The sequence below is a fragment of the Artemia sp. Qi Xiang Cuo genome, unplaced genomic scaffold (genome assembly GCF_049724085.1).
Source record: "Artemia sp. Qi Xiang Cuo unplaced genomic scaffold, ASM4972408v1 HiC_scaffold_3021, whole genome shotgun sequence".
Taxonomy (NCBI): Eukaryota; Metazoa; Arthropoda; class Branchiopoda; order Anostraca; family Artemiidae; genus Artemia; species Artemia sp. Qi Xiang Cuo.
The window spans coordinates 610,602-626,799 of NW_028300416.1; the positions used below are offsets into that span (position 1 = coordinate 610,602).

At 36.8% G+C, this 16,198-nt stretch overlaps 1 long non-coding RNA gene across 1 annotated transcript; it reads left to right on the plus strand.

Moving 5' to 3' along the window:
* The first annotated feature begins 1,404 nt into the window (after positions 1-1,404).
* Positions 1,405-15,386, plus strand: LOC148938707 (uncharacterized). Its single transcript, XR_016143644.1, has 3 exons — positions 1,405-1,487; positions 11,081-11,253; positions 15,275-15,386. It is a non-coding gene; the product is annotated as an uncharacterized LOC148938707 (long non-coding RNA).
* The last annotated feature ends 812 nt before the right edge of the window (positions 15,387-16,198 follow it).

Sequence of the window (16,198 nt, forward strand, 5' to 3'; positions counted from 1 at the left end):
ATATGCATTTTGGAGCCGAACTGGAGTTCGTTGCAATTGATCAGATTGAAAGTCGGAAACTTCAAGACAGACAGCTAGCTGCGACAAAGAAAATTGCCTTGCGTTTTATATCAAGCTGTGCTCTGAAATAAAGCGAAGAGTAAACATTGAAGACCCCTTGCTTTGAATGCTAGACTGGTTATCTCCAGAAACTGCTTTATCTGGATCAGTTCCTTCTATAATCCCTCTTTTCCGCATATTCAAGGACTGTTTCAATGGTTCGCTGGAAGTTGAAGCCCTAAACAGAGAGTGGAGGCGACTACTATTCTTGAAGAAAGAGCTAGGGGAAGGGAACGTGTCAGTTTTGGAATTCAGTGTCCGCCCTCAACGATTGCGCTGGGGACTCTGGTTTTGGTCACCTACCTATATTCATAAAGGGTATTATGTCGTTGCCTCATAGCAGCGCTTCGGCCGAACGTCAGTTTTTGCTGTTAAAGCTAGTTCGGACCCCCCTCCGGAACAGACTACTGCCAGAAATAATATTCGATATTATGCATGTCAGGAGGGAAGTGCCGAATTGAGAGACTTGGGATATTCCAACAGGGCTGGTCAGGAGTGCGAAGAAGTGGAAGTGTGAGCTTAAATAACATTTTATTACTGTAAAGGTATGTAAATAAAATTCTCTAACTGAACTTTTAGGGTGACGCCTTAAAGTTAGTCCCATTTAGTCCCATTTAGGCAAAACGGGACGGAAAATGGTAGTGTGGACTGCTTTTCCTGAAAAAAATGCCAAAAAGGAGACAATAAGTGATAAATAAAAGTAGCTTTTAAATGTAGTAGCTCTTTAAGAGAAAAATGGTTAATTGTCTAACTGATGCTTAATTTTTTTTTTTTCACATTTTGACTCAGAAAAAAACAGGCTTGATACGGATAACTGATAAACTTGTACAGATTTGTTTAAAAAAACTGCACATCTTGACTACTTTTCCTGCTTCCAGTTTTCTGTCCTATTTTCCAAGAAAACGGATATTCTGGACGCTCTATTACCCTACCAGGCAATTACGGACCGTTCACAGTGAACATCCAGAGATAACTTCGATGATTTTGATTGTAGTTGCTTCCCATGTCAGTGGCCCTTTTTTTGCCATATCGGAAGTCAGTGTTCAACTGGCTATACACACAAAACAAATAAAAATTACTGTGGTTTATATGACAAGCCATATATAAACTACGGTGCTAAAAGGCCGTGGTTTGCGCGACGCGCCAAACCCCGCCCAATTTTTTGGCAGGAGTAATTTATTTTATGTCGGGGTAGTAATTTTTTGCTATCCTGGCTAGTACCAGTAGTTTTGTTGAAGTGGCAACTCTGTATGAGGAATTAAATTATATTGAAGGAAAGCGCTCCTATTGGAGATACGAAGAAAAAAACACTTGGAAAACATTCAAGATTTATTCATTATTATGGCACTTTAATTTTTTTCTTTAAAAGCTGAAACAGATCTGTATAGGTCAATTTGTTTAAAATAATACCTTTTATGCTGAATATCATTTAATACCCATCTTTAAGGGAAAATGTTGTAGCCTGATTGCAATTAGCAAGTTGTTTTGAAAGTCCGGTTTAGCTAAGGACTTCTAATATTCATTACAGGATTAGTCTCTGATTAGCCTAGGTTAGGTTGTATAGCCTGGGTTTACTTCTTTGAATTACAGAGTAGGCTAGCTTAGATATGGGGCAGAAGCTTGACTGCCTGTAAGCTTGTTCTTGTCTCAGCTGTAAACCATTAGCCTAGTCTGTCAGCTTAAGGCTAACCTTCAATTGAGAATCAAATCAGCTGCTTGTACTTGAAACTATAGTCATAGACTTAGCCTTTGCCTACTAGCCTATTGTTTAAATGATTAGGCTAGACATAAGGTAGGCTACTAGTTCAGGCCTAATTCCAGTAAGCCCAGGCTAGTCTATAAAAAATAGCCTTAACATTTTACTACAACCAGCCTTGGTAATAAACAATTTTAATATCTACAATAGCAAAATCCTTGCTTCATTACTTTCAGGGAATTCTATATTAGGACTTAACCATAGAAACCTTACCACTAAAAATTTTTAGAATATAAGTAGGTAATTTTTTCTTATTGCTTTTAACCCTATTCAGGCCACCATAAAAATAAATATCTAGAAAAATCAGTACTTATGTATTAGCTGGTACCCACCCAAGAAGTCAAGTTTGGTTATTGCTAATTACCTTAATTTGCACTTCGGAGCAAATTAAGGTCCATACTGGATCTGTTGTGCTCCAGGTCAAATGATGGCAAAAATTTACCACTGTGTTAGGGCCCAGTGACATGCCATAGGAGAGGTCTGCTGGAGAGATGCAATTTAAGCCCACTCGGTAGTGGTAGCCACGAGGTAGGTATGGCCTGTAAAGACCATTCTCAGTGGTATAGAGCTGACACCACCGCACAACAGCATCTTTGGATCGAGTATGTAAGATGGTTGGGTATGACAAGCGGCATCAGCCTCCTAGCAAGACACTCATTATGATAAAGTTGGCATCAGTCAGTAGTTGAGTGGGATGGACAGTCCCACTCATATTTCCATGGCTTGTTATTCCATTCCTTGTCAAGTCTGGACTTGAAGGATGCAGCCGTAGGTGCAGTTGCCGTTTCAGCTTGAAGGCTATTCCAATCGTTGACAACATGCTCGGAGAAGAAGTGTTGCTGCGTTTGTGTTTTGACAAAACGTTTTGACAGCTTATGTGAGTGTCCTCTTGTATGGTGCTGACTTGAATGTTTGGTAAAGAGGGGGTTATTTAGTTGTGCGTTATGATTGCAGGTCAGCATCATATCACAATAGCGGTGTCTGAAGACAAGTGTTTGCAGCTGCATGTATTCCAGTCTCTTGTTGTATGGGAGATCTCGTAGGCCAGCTATGCACTTCGTGGTATGCCTCTGAACTCCTTCGATTAGATTGATATCATTCTTATAGGAAGAGGAGGTGAGACATATACCAAAATCCAAAACGGGTCTAACTATAGCCTTATAGAGCCTTAGAAAGACTGTACAGGAGCGGCTGGTTATAGTGCGTTTGAGGAGACTAAGGCTTGAATTTGCTTTTGAAACTGCTTGTTGCCAGTGGCCGTGGAACTTCAGTTGTTCATCTATCAGCACTCCTAGATCTCTTTCTTTGGGACTTGTCTTTAGTACTAAGCTAGCCAGTGAATTGGGATCGGACATGCTGTACTGGTGATAGAGGTTGTTGCTTCCAAAGTGAAGGACACTGCACTTCAATGTGTTGAATTCAAGCAGCCAGTCTTGTGCCCACGTTTGGATTTTATGAAGGTCATGCTGCAGACTTTGTTGGTTTGCAGGCCCAAACAGCTTGGAGTCATCAGCATAGAGAGTGATGTTGTTTTCTGTTCCGTTCATCATATCATTGATGTATATAAGGAATAGGGTAGGGTCGAAGACAGTACCTTGGGGGACTCTGCTTACAACATCACATGGTTTGGAGAAGAACTTATTGCCATTAGTTGTGAAGAGTCAAACCTGCTGACTCTGACCAGTCAGAAAGTCCATGATCCAATCAACCACGTCCAAGTGGGTACCTGCTGCTGAAAGTTTCAATCTGAGACGGTTGTGTGGTACCTTGTCAAAAGCCTTGGCTAGGTCCAGTAAAATCAGGTCCACAGGGGTTCCTTTCTCCAGGTAATCTGTTATGGTGCTGTATATCTCCAGGAGATTGGTCTCAACTGATTTTCCTGGCAGAAATCCATGCTGGTTGGGGGAAAGTATATTATTATTACAGAGATGTGTCAAAATATCAGCATTCACAATCTGCTCAAGGGTTTTTGCTATCGCTGAGGTCAGACTGATGGGTCTGTAGTTTTTGGCTTTGGTGCGGTCACCTTTCTTGAGTATTTGGGTGATATGGGTCAGCTTCCAGTCTTTGGGTACCTTTTTTGAGTCAAGTGACAGTTTGAATATATTGCATAGTGGTTGTGCAATTTCTTTGGCAAGCTCCTTCAATAGTCTTGGGTGCAAGTTATCAGGACTGGCGGACTTATTGACGTCTAGCGCTTCAAGTCGCTTTTGGATGACAGGGGGGAGAGTAGAATAGGTGGCATTGGGTTAGGGATGTCGTATGATGGGCTATGAGGAAGAGGACCATCTGGTTCATTGGTGAAAACCGACGCAAACTGCCTGTTGAGGAGTTCGGTGATGTCCTTCAAGTTGGTCACTTCCTTGCTATCATCTGTACTGAGTGCTTTTACTGACCGTCTGCTATGGTCCTTACTTGATACATACTTCCAGAACTTCTTTGGGTTATTCTTACTATCATCAGCTAGCTTGGACTCATACCGTGCGTAAAGTTGTTTAGTTAGGCTTCTTAGTTTGTTTCGAGCTTTTGCAAACTTTTGGTAGTGTTCTTCCTTCCCTCCTTTATTGTACTCCTTTATTATATGAAAATATAATAGCTTAGAAACAAATTTGGGCTAGGCTGTATATTTGTCCATTAGGAGGGTATAGGGTAAAACATAGCATATATTAAAAACATAACCTAACTTAGGCACCCCCCCCCCCCCAAACCCCCAAGAACAATAGTTTAAATGTTGTAAACACTGACAAACCACACTTTGCAATCCATTTATGACAGATACCTGTTTGACTGGTTTCCTTTAGCATTTCCCTATGCAGTATATAGCATGGGTACCAGCTAAAACATAAGTACCAAAAAATCTCTCATGCTTCCCATGTGGTCTCTTGGTTGGACTTTTAAAATTTTTTGTGGCATGATTTATTCAAAATTGTTTTAAAAATCAGTTCTTTAAGACCATATTTTAAAAATAAAACAGTAGCCTCTCAAGTATATAAAAATGAGACACATTCATTTTGTGTGGAAGGCTTTAAAACAATTGTTTTTGGCAGTAAGGCAAAGCAATAGTTCACATTTTTCATGTTCAAAAGTGGTATATCCTAATTTGCACTGGCTCTGCTTGTCAGTCTTTTTGCCAGTGATCAAGTCCATCAGATATTGTTGATTAGATTTGATTGCGACTTTGAAAGGGACCAGGACTTGCTTTAACCCTTTTCAATAAAGTGGTTCCTCAGTGAAACCACCTTTTCATATTTTTTCTCCATGAACCATATGTGGTTAAAATAAGAAACCATTGGTCTAGCATATGCCTAGCAACACTATCTGACAGGCAAAATTTTATGGGCAGCCTAATTGACACCTAATGAGACATATCTCAGTATTTTGACCACATGCTGTTTTTTAAGAAAAAGTAAGAAAGTTCAAAATACTTGATAATTGTTATATCTTTAATATTGTTTTCCTTTCAATTTGTTCTTTGTTTAGTAGAGTACAAGTTAGTAGCATCACAGTTTCAGATATAAGTGCAACAAGAAGATATTGGACATGAGAGGCTGGCCATCCCCAATGACCACCATGCAACATATGCTAAAAAGTTGTTTCTTGTTTTGTCTTTTGTAGTGGTTTATGCTTGAGACCACTTTGCCAGCTCAACAAAAAAAATGGAACCCAAGCAATTTCCAAAAGACTAGGTCTAGCATCTAAAATCTCAAATTAAATTTGCTCTTTTTCAGCTAAATTGTTATGGCAGGCTGTCTTTTGCAGACACAGGATATCTCAAAAGCTATTTGACATACCTTCAGATCCAGAATCCAAACTTGACATGTTATCAGAGGATGATGCTGATGATTGACTACTGGACCTTCCAGTTTAAAATGCTGAATCACTGAGTAACTTACTGGCTGGAGAGCTATCATCAAGTGACAACAAAACTGCTAATCAAGTGGATAGAGTAACAGCTCAAACAACAAGCCAGAATCAAGTAATAACATAGATTATCTTCCACTTTGAGTCATATTGAAGAAGTGGAGTAAGACATTTGAAGTCAAAGATGTTGAGCCCTTTACCGAGTTTGGACTTAGAGAATGAGTAGCTATAGATCTTACTCCAGGATTAGAAGGCAAAAAATATCACATTTATTTGACAATTTTTTTTTCCTCATGGAAAAAATGAAGAACAACAAGCTCTACTGCTGTTTGTGCAAACCATAAAGGTCTACCCAAACTCAAAGCCAAAGAAGAGACAAGACAAGGTGATTCAGTCTATGCTATGAGGTCAGATGGAATCCACTGTTTACAGTGGAAGGACAGATGATGTATACAACTTCATTCAATGATTCATAAAGCAGGAGAAGTGACACAGATCAGTAGGAAGGACAAAGATGGATCTGTTACCAAAGTTACATGCCCAAACTTGGTCATTGAGTACAACAAGTTTATGGGCTGCAAGAATAAAGCTGATATGTTCAAATCTCTCTGTGCAATAAGCAGGAAAAGCAGAAAGTGGTGGCACCACCTACTGTGGTACTTCATCAACATTACAATGGTCAAGGCCTTTTTCTTGTTCAAGTTGTCCACTATACCAGATGCTAACAAAATGACATTGAAGGACTTTAGATGTTGTGTTGTCACTGGTTTTGTTTGAAGTTATTTGTGCAAGGGTGAGAGAGGTTAGCCATCCAGAAAATTGGATGTTATCCCCAAATTCAAGCCTTATGTTCCTCAAGAAAAGAGTTTGGATCAATCAAAACACTTGTCTGTTCAGGCTACTTCAAGAAAACATGATCAATATTGTACAAAGATTTAGCCCCATTGCACAAAATGGCAGTGTTCAGTTTGCAAAGTTCCATTGTGCATGAATTACACAAAGAACTGCTTTAGTTTTTTTCACTAGAAGGGAGGTTTTTCCTGCACATATGTCAAAGTGGTCCCTACCAGAGACTGTCTTATATTTCATTTCATAGTTGGAATAAATTGTTTTTAGTTCAATATTTGTCAGTTTCTAAGTCCAGGGACATAGGACATGCAAAAAAGTGGAATTTTCGTACAATTTCATAATTTGTGCTGGAAAGGGTTAAAATCTGTAGATGGTCTACTGCATTTATTTTGAGACATCACACACACCAAAGTATACAACCGTGCAGCAACTTTAGAGTAGAATTCTCTCAAGATCATCAATTTGCCTGTCCTTGAAGTCAATCCTTTGATGTCTGACCTGAATATAAGCCAGCTATTAGAGACTGCTGTTTCAATAAGCCAAACAGAAGATTCTTGTATATCTTTTTTGTGTCCAAAGTTGACTTCTTCACCAGCATGTCTGCTAAATCTATGCCACCCATAAGCTGGTTGAACTCATAAACTGAACCTTGAAACTTCAACCCTGGATTTATCCTTGATGTTGCAGTGTCTACACATATCCAGTGGCATTACTCCTGTATAGCCTACATCAAAACCAAGCAAACTGTGTTGTTATCTAACCCTTTCCCTACAATAATGCTGGAATGGATGTCAGTTCTGTAATGTGATGCCCATCTCGTGTTTCTTCATTTCACTGTCTGTGAAGAGTGGGTGGCCTTTCAGTCATGCTTTGTTCTATGCACCAATACAAAAGAATTCTTTGATTTTGAGCAAATTCATTAGTCTCAAGCTTGAAAACCAGTTGTTGAAGTAAATCTTGTTGTTTCTCCCTGGCAAGATACTCATCAGATGTAGAACTATACGGCCTCTGACTCCACAATCTAGCTCTATATCATCTTCAACAATAGTGCCCTTCCTTGATTAACTTCAAAATCATGTACAAACCTGACACACCAGCTCTTGTGAGCACATTTTCCTCCCACTTCATTTGCTTTTCAGCAAATATTGTCTTAAGTTTCTTTGCCCCTTGAAAGGAATCAATTGAATGGTGTTCTTTGGGGTTGACTTCAAGAAACCTGCAATGGATATCACCCAGGATTGGTTAAACCTTGTGTAGCTTGTCAAATCCTTATTCTCCAGGTTTCTTAGCTTTATTATTGTTGTTGAAATGATTGGAAGCTAGATATTATGCCTAGATTTTAACTTTAGATTAACCCTAGACACTACTAGACGGTAATCTTTACTTAATATTAATAACAGCACTCCTATATACCCTAGTATCTTGTGTTGATCCTGCCAGTCTTGTGTTTATAAGATAAGCAGAACTCTATCTAAAAAAAGCAAGTAAATCAATTTCTTTACCCTTATCTTACCCTGCCATGATCACTCAATGCCAGCCCCCACAAAAAAAATAATAAAAGATAAGAACGAGTCCTATATGATACATTGAAAAAAGAAGTTTTTCAACTGTAAACAAGGAGCATCATTAAAACTTTAAAAAGACAGAAATTATTCTGAATATGAGGGGGGCTCCCCTCTGCTCACTGCCTCAGTCATTACACTAAAGCTTTTTAGTCCTTTCACAAAACTTGTTATTCCAATTCAATAGACCTTGTATTTCAGAAGTCATTCTTATTTAGGTTTTCTTTTCATAATTTTGAGCCATGATTGTCTGATAACACAAGGAAATGTATCTTGCTATTTGTCCAAATTCTTGCACATTTCATGAATTTCAACTACAGTAATTCTAAATTTTATATATTTTATGCACACATGACATCCAAGGAATCTGCCACCTCTGTGTTTTATTTCCAGTTTCTATCTTAGAAACTGCCAACCTTTTCATTTGTTTTTCTTATCTCTTGATTTGGTAGGTCACACAGCAGCTCCACAAAGGTATCTCCTTGACTATCTCCTGGTACACCATTGCTTTGTAATCATATTTTTGGTATTATATTAAGGAGGACTATTAGGGAACACATGTAGTCTAGAGTAGTTGCTGACTTCAAATGCAGGTGGAAGGGGGACAGTTGTCTCCTAGATCTTGAAAACAATTTTTTGGGGCATTTCTATTGTAAGAATTATCCCATCTATAGTTTGAAATTTTTTTTATTTTCATTCATAAAAAGATCCCCCCCCCCCTAAGCCCCAAAAACTTTGTGCCCCTGTCTGAAAATGGTTGAATTAGGCAAATAAAACTTCCAGGAATAGATATATATCCCACATTATGCCCTTGGAAGGTCTAACAAAGCATCTTAATAAATTTAAAAAATCTAATAGATTAAAATTCTACTGATTGGTTGTTTGCTATCTTAGAAAGTGCTTAAGCTAGATGGTTCATAGAATTGATATGGAGTCTAAATTTAATGCTGGGAAGATCTAATGGAAATTCCAATCCCAACTTTTCCACCTCCAAAGGAAAATTGCCTTTGATTAACACTGACAAAGGCTTTGTGTTGTTAGGGTAAAACTTTCAGAAATATATTTAGAGCACTGTTAAGGTCTATCTAAGTTGTTTTCAGCATCATATTTTGCTGAATCTCAATTTACACAGTTTTGAAGAATTTGTAAAATGTATCCCAAATTTGAAGAATAAATCCTATATGGCTTAAAATTATACTTAGATTGTTTGAATTGTGTTTTCAAAACCTTGGGTAAAAGAAAGGTAGACTCAAGCCAAAATTAAAGAACAATTTCTTGTTCCTTAAAATTAAGGAACAATTAAGACATGCCTTCAATACAATCTCTTAAGTATTAGAAATAAGGATGGAATAGAGACATAAGCTTGAGAATGTCTCTGTGGGAAGAATATTTTGGCTCTTCCTGGTAAACCATTCCTGGTAATCTTATTCCCTTAACTCTACTTAGTTGAGTTGAGTCAACTACTTTCCCAGAGAAAATGCTTGTGATCTAGAATTTTTCATAGTTTTGGAATTATTTGTCAAGCATTGTTAAATGCTAAGTGGTTGGCCATACTAGCTAGGTGGTTGGTGTGCTGGTTGAGATGCTGCTTGAGATTGACCAAGGGGTGTGGGTTCAATCCCTGGTGTAGCCAGCTATTTAGTTTGGGACTGGGGTCAGTGGCATGACTGTAACCTCAGCCAGAGTTGACTGAGCTCTAAATGGGTACCTGGAGAAATCTAGGGAAGGTAAGCAGGAAGGGTGTGCAAATGCACAGGATTGCTGGCCCCCAACCCCCAATTGTGCTTCCTGGCTGACGGGCCTTAAAACATCAAGTATTGTTAAATTTAAAACTGGCTAAATTCATTGAAATTATTTGAGGGGAAGAAGGTGTTTGATTACATGTCAAAATCTTTCCAAAGTTATCAAAAAATCACTAAACTGTTATTTTAGCAAACCTTTGGTAATGTACTTTTTTACTAATCAAATTCATTGCAATACTAATGAGATTGATCAGAATGCGCAGTTTTTACCTCTAACACAACATAACATCCTGGATGAGATGCTTCTCAATATTTTAGAAAGTTGTTGGGTTTGGTGAGTAGTACCTCCCTATATAAACCTAAATTTTGTCTTTGTAAAGTCTTTCAATGCTCTTTCTTCAGCTCTAGGGCTTAGAAGATTGCACAGAATACTGGTTTAATACCTATCTTAGCTTTTGTTGAATATAGTTTGATTTTCATTCTGCTGAAATTCAAGGATTAAATATGATTATAAAGTATAATCTAAAGGGATTTTGAAAATTTATAAGTTCCACATAAAGGATATGGCCACCTAATGTTTAATTGCTCCAAATTAAATATGCTCAGTGAACCACCTGCCAAAAGCCCCTAAAAACTGACAACAATTTATTTATAACTGACAATGAAAAATGCCAGTGGGATTCTAATGCTCAAATGGTAGCCTGTCAGTACATTACCTGTGTTTGTGAAACTTTATTTTTATAAGCAAGCTTTTTAAAGAACAAATGTTGTCTTGAGCTTAAGAACTGCCAAACCTAAAGATACTCCTTGCATACAATGCTCCCTATGAATCTAGCTCTAAAAACTAGCTGAAGACCACAAACGTTATTTCTTCTGTCAATTTTAGTTGTATTTTGTATTATTTGCAAGTAAAATTTCAGAGTTTGAAAGAAATATGAGTTTTTTAGGCCTCAGTAAAAATTGTCTGAAGTATTTGGGTTTTACTGGAAAATTATTTCCTGAACCCTTGTCATAGAAATTGAATAGGCTAGTTCAGCAGAGCTAATCTTAATTATATACAAAATCACTAAATTCATTTATGGTTTGATGCCAAACCAGGGGCCAAGTCCCTTGTGTTTAGACTACATTTTTCTAAAAGTTTGCAATCCTTCAGGTGTATCCAACTATTTCTATCTTCTATTAATTTTGAAATTTTTATTTCTTTGTTACAGTTTATAGAAATGGACCCTTTTGAGATGAAGCCAGGGTCATCAAAGTACACTTTTGCGAATGTTCCGCCTGAAAATGGTGTTGCAGTACCTTTACAGTTACAAAGACTTGAGAAACTGATTGTCTTAAACCCATATTTAGACTTCTGTGAATCATTATTTAGAAGCTGCCTTGAGTAAGTATCTGAATCGATTTGTTTTACTCAAATTTATTACTATCAGCTAATTTTTGGCATTAATTTGTCAATATCAATTGATCTCATTTATTTATAATAACAACAAGATTAAGCCTATGGCTTGATAATAATAAATGGCAAAATATTTTCAAATAGTTTTCTCAGTAATATTGTTGTCTAAAACTGAACAAATTCCAATCTGGAATTTCAGGTAAGCTCATTTGCACATTTAAAACAATATCTAATTAAATCCTGTACTGTAGAAAGGATTTAATAATTTTTCATGATGATTCAAAAACAAAATATTTCGTAGCTTGAGATGGTGACATTTTTGCTAATAATGTCCATACCTTTTTATTTTACAAAAAAAAATAAAAATGGCAGTACATACTGCACCAATACCCAAATAGATTTTGGAAATATGTGAGAAGGAATCAAGTGTCACAATCCCCATCATCCACTTCCTTTATAGGTCCTGAAACTTTTTCATGTATAGATGATGATTTTGTAAAATCACAACTTTTCAATAAGGTTTTTGGTTCAGTTTTTACTCAAACACACACTCAGGTTACTCCTCCAGATTTAACAAAAGAATTTGATGATTCAGAGTTTATAGCCCAGCAGATTTATCTGATACTCCGAAACCTTCGAAACCAGGAACCTTCGATACTCCGAAACCAGGAAAGGCACCTGATATTGATGGATCTTCCAATGTGATGTTATGTGAACTTGCATGAGCGCGTGCTGGACCACTCTTATATCTCTTTAATCTTTGTCTCTCGTCCGGTAAATGTCCTTCAGCTTGGAAAAGAACTAAAAGAACTATTATTAGGCCATTGTACAAGAATGGTTCAAAGTCCCATTTTAAAATTACAGACCAATTTCAAATATATCAATCTTTTCCTGTATAATGGAGAAATATATGGTGAGTAGAATCCATGCACATTTTGAGGAAAATAATTTATGGCATTCTGCTCAGCATGGTTTCCGTAAACGACGATCTTGTAACACGCAACTTCTTTAGGTGATTCATGATTTTCAATTGATGGTTGATAATGGTATTTTGTTTGATTGTATTTATATTGACTTTTCCAAGGCATTTGAGAAAATTTCCATCCCACTTCTGATAAACAAATGTCAACTATATGGTATTTGCCCACAAACTAAAGCATGGATAACGGATTATCTTACAAATAGAACCGAAGAGGTTGCGGTAGGTGATGCTTTGTCATCACCTATGTCTGTCGTAAGTGGAGTTCCACAAGACAGTTGTCTTGCCAGGCGTTGTTAGGAATTCGACCTTAAAAATGTTTGCAGATGATGTAAAAATCTACAGGTTAGTCATGAGTGAACATGAGATTTCTTTACTTCAAGAGGATTTGGTTGCTCTGACCCAGTGGTGTACTGCAAACTCTATGTTCATTAATGAAACCAAGTGCAATGCTGTGCACTATTTGCATAGACTCCCTCAACATTACCATTACTTTGTTGTTGGTAAATCAATTTCAAGTGTGGAATATGTTCGTGACCTTAGGATTTGCTTTGATTCAAGTCTCAAATTTAATAAACATGTATTGAATATCACCCATAAGGCAAATTACCAATTACTACGTCTAAGGCGTACTTTTTCTAAGTTTAATCTTCATTCACTGATTTCAGTTTATGTATCCACTATATGTCCAATACTTGAGTATTGCTCATCAGTATGGTATCCCCTTAATAAGAGAGATAGAGAAAGGGTTGAGAGAGTACAACGTAGGGCCACCAAACTCATACCATACCTGAGTCATGCACCAGACTCAGGGAATGCAAAGACTACAGTTGCCTTCTCTCCAGTTCAGACGTGATAGAGCCAACCTAACAAATACATTCCGCATTGTTAGTAATATTGATAATACCACCCCTACTCACTTTTTCACTTTTACAGAATACAGTAGTACCCATCAACACCAACACAAAATTTAACCACCATGTTCACATAAAAGAATAGGCCAAAACTCTTTGTCTAGCCAAGTGTGGAAGACTTAGAATTCACTCCCATCGTAAATAGTTGCAAGTACCACGATCCAGTCTTTTAAAAGCAGTTTAGTCTCTACAGATTTCTATACTAGGTCGTATCACAATCCATTTTGAGAATATTTTTACTTTTGTATTAGCTGATTTGTGACAGTGTGTTTTCAGTTATTTTGTAGGCTTACTTTTTGGTATGTTTCAATTATCAACAGGTATGTTTCAGTTAGTTTGGTATGCTACTGTAGGTTTCAGTTATTATGTTTTCAATGTTTTCAGTTACTGTATGTTTTTGTTATGTCATTGACATTGTTATAGACTTTTTTATAATTGTTTAGTGCGACAAGCTTGTTAAAGCTTACCGTATTTTGGTATTAATAAATAAATAAATACCTCCTACAATAAGATGTAATTTTCAGACACCACTAAATTGGTGTGAGCACATGCAATTATCCAGAACTTAGCTTTTGTACTTTTTCAAGTAAGGGAGTTTCATTGATTACCAACAAGGAAAAATAAGACCTGGTGAAAAATTTTGTCTTCAGATTTGGGCTTCTAAAAACAGCACCACTTGAGATAAATTTAATTAAGTAAGACAAATAGGCTAAAGCTATAGATGGTTCTCTGATTTTATGGGTTTTTAATAGCTATTATCAACTATACACTTATGTATTTTTAGAATTGAAAGGAATATGACTGGAGAATCTAATTACATGTAAAAATGTTATTCATGCATCTTTCATGCAAACTGCTGATTGCAGTTACAGTACAAATATATGGAACTAATTGTCTAATTTTGATTTTTATGTATATTTGACAACCAAAAAAAAAGATACCAAGGGTTGGGGCCCCTGCTCTGAGCATTATTTACACCAAGTTAAGGTCTTTTTAAGCTTCCTTCAGGAGAATGTAATTGAAATTTGAAATAACTAAATTTAAATATCCCAAGGGGGCATCAGGATTTCAGAAATACCTAGGTGGGGCCTGGCCCAAAACCGGTTGGGAACCACTGGTGTAGTCCCTCTCCAGCTCTAAAAAAAAAGTAATATAAGATATGATTTTTTTATTTAAAAAAATTTTCTGTCACAATCCCAAAGGGCCTAATTTGCATTTCAGAGTCATAAAAAACAGTATGAGTAAAAAACCACATCAATTAAAAAAAATTGTCAAACAATGCCAAAACAATAACATCAGAATGGAAATCCATTCGTTAGTAAAAAATATTAAACTGCAAAATTTCAGCAAGTAAAAAGGTAAAAACTGATAAAACTAAAAAAAAAAGAAATCAAATATACATTAAAAAAGGTTTAGCAATGAACGTATAAAAAGGGAGAGGGAACAAAACAAACAAGCATAAAACTTGGGTATCGCCAGTACCAAAAAAAGGAAAACTAACAGTTTATTTTATGAGTAATGGAGGGAACAAATTATTTTTTTTTATTTGGAGGTAAAGCAACGAATGGGGTACAAGATAGGAATGGGTTCATGGCAGGTGGTGTTTGAATGGGGATTGTCTTTTGGGAAATTGTTTTCTGTGTGAAGTTTTGTTATTGCATTTATTGGCAAAAAAGAGGCACAACATACCTCTCCTGTGCTCAAGTGTCTCCAACCTGACCTTTTTTAGAACTAGCAAGTATGGAACCTTAACTTTTTTGAGAACTATTCTCAGGACTCTTTTTTGAATGGATTCAATTCTTTTCTGATTCTTCAGGGCAGATGCCAAACTGGAAGAGTATATTCAAGGTGTGGAAAGACGAATGAAGTTTAAATCCTTAAATAATGAGAGGAGGGGCCTTACATTTATTTACGAGCTTAAGGACGGAAATGGATACATTTGCTCTATGGACAATATCTTTAATTTGGATATCCCACATTAAAGTAGAAGAAATTGTGATCCCAAGTTATTTAAAGGAGGACACATAAATATCTGGGGGATAGGGTTGAGAAAGTGGTTTGAGTTTTTACTCTCATGACTAAGCCTGTAGTGTTGTCTGCAATATGATTGATGTAGGTTGTCCAAGCCATAGCTTCGAGAATGGGATGTAGCTGACGTGTTGGCTCAACATCTTCACTAACCAGCACCTACAGGACAATACCTTATTCGATGGACAGTGCGATTTAAGGTAAGATATTCAAAAATAACATGTGAAATGGGCAGAAATTTTTGTTATTACTTTTCACTTCTAATCATATTCTCATTTAATGAATATCATTTAATAAACATAAATTGATCATAAAAATAAATTGATTGCAGCATTGCAGCACTGTCTTCCAACATATTGCATAGAAATGTAAACTGTATACAGCATACAGTGTAAATATATACAACACTGTCTTCCTTAGATTTTGCAACCCATAGTGAGTTGAAAGACATGAGTTGTTTCGGTATTATCACTTTTCTGGAGCTTTTCCTTACTATTGTTGAAGCACTTGAGAGCTTTGTTGACGACCAGTCCGATTCAGCTCTGATGGCAAAATCCAACTCCTTATTAGCAGCCATAACCAGGTTCAACTTCATTTTCTCTCTGATTTTTGTTGAAAAAGTTAGTTTTATTCTGGTTTCAACTTCTGTTTTTCTACCAAAGGAAAATTCAGATCTACTTGTCTGCTGTAAACATATCAATCTGTGCAAGTCTGCCTGTAAAAGAAGTATTGAAGGTGAATTTCCCTTCTATTTATGGAAAAACAGCACTGATAGCTGAAAATGTTGGGACTCTCGCCTCAGTGCCAAGACGCCATTGTAGGTTATTCCCCATTTTATAAACTTCTGTTTTTTAGAGGGACTTCGTCTCTTCCACATACCTCTATCAGCTATTTGAGGAACTTAAAATGAGATTTCTTAACCACCGAGCTACAGCATTTCGTATCCAGCTTCTGTTTCTTCGTTTTATTGTTGTTGCTGTAATGGCCAAGGTTGTGACGACGCAGCTAAACT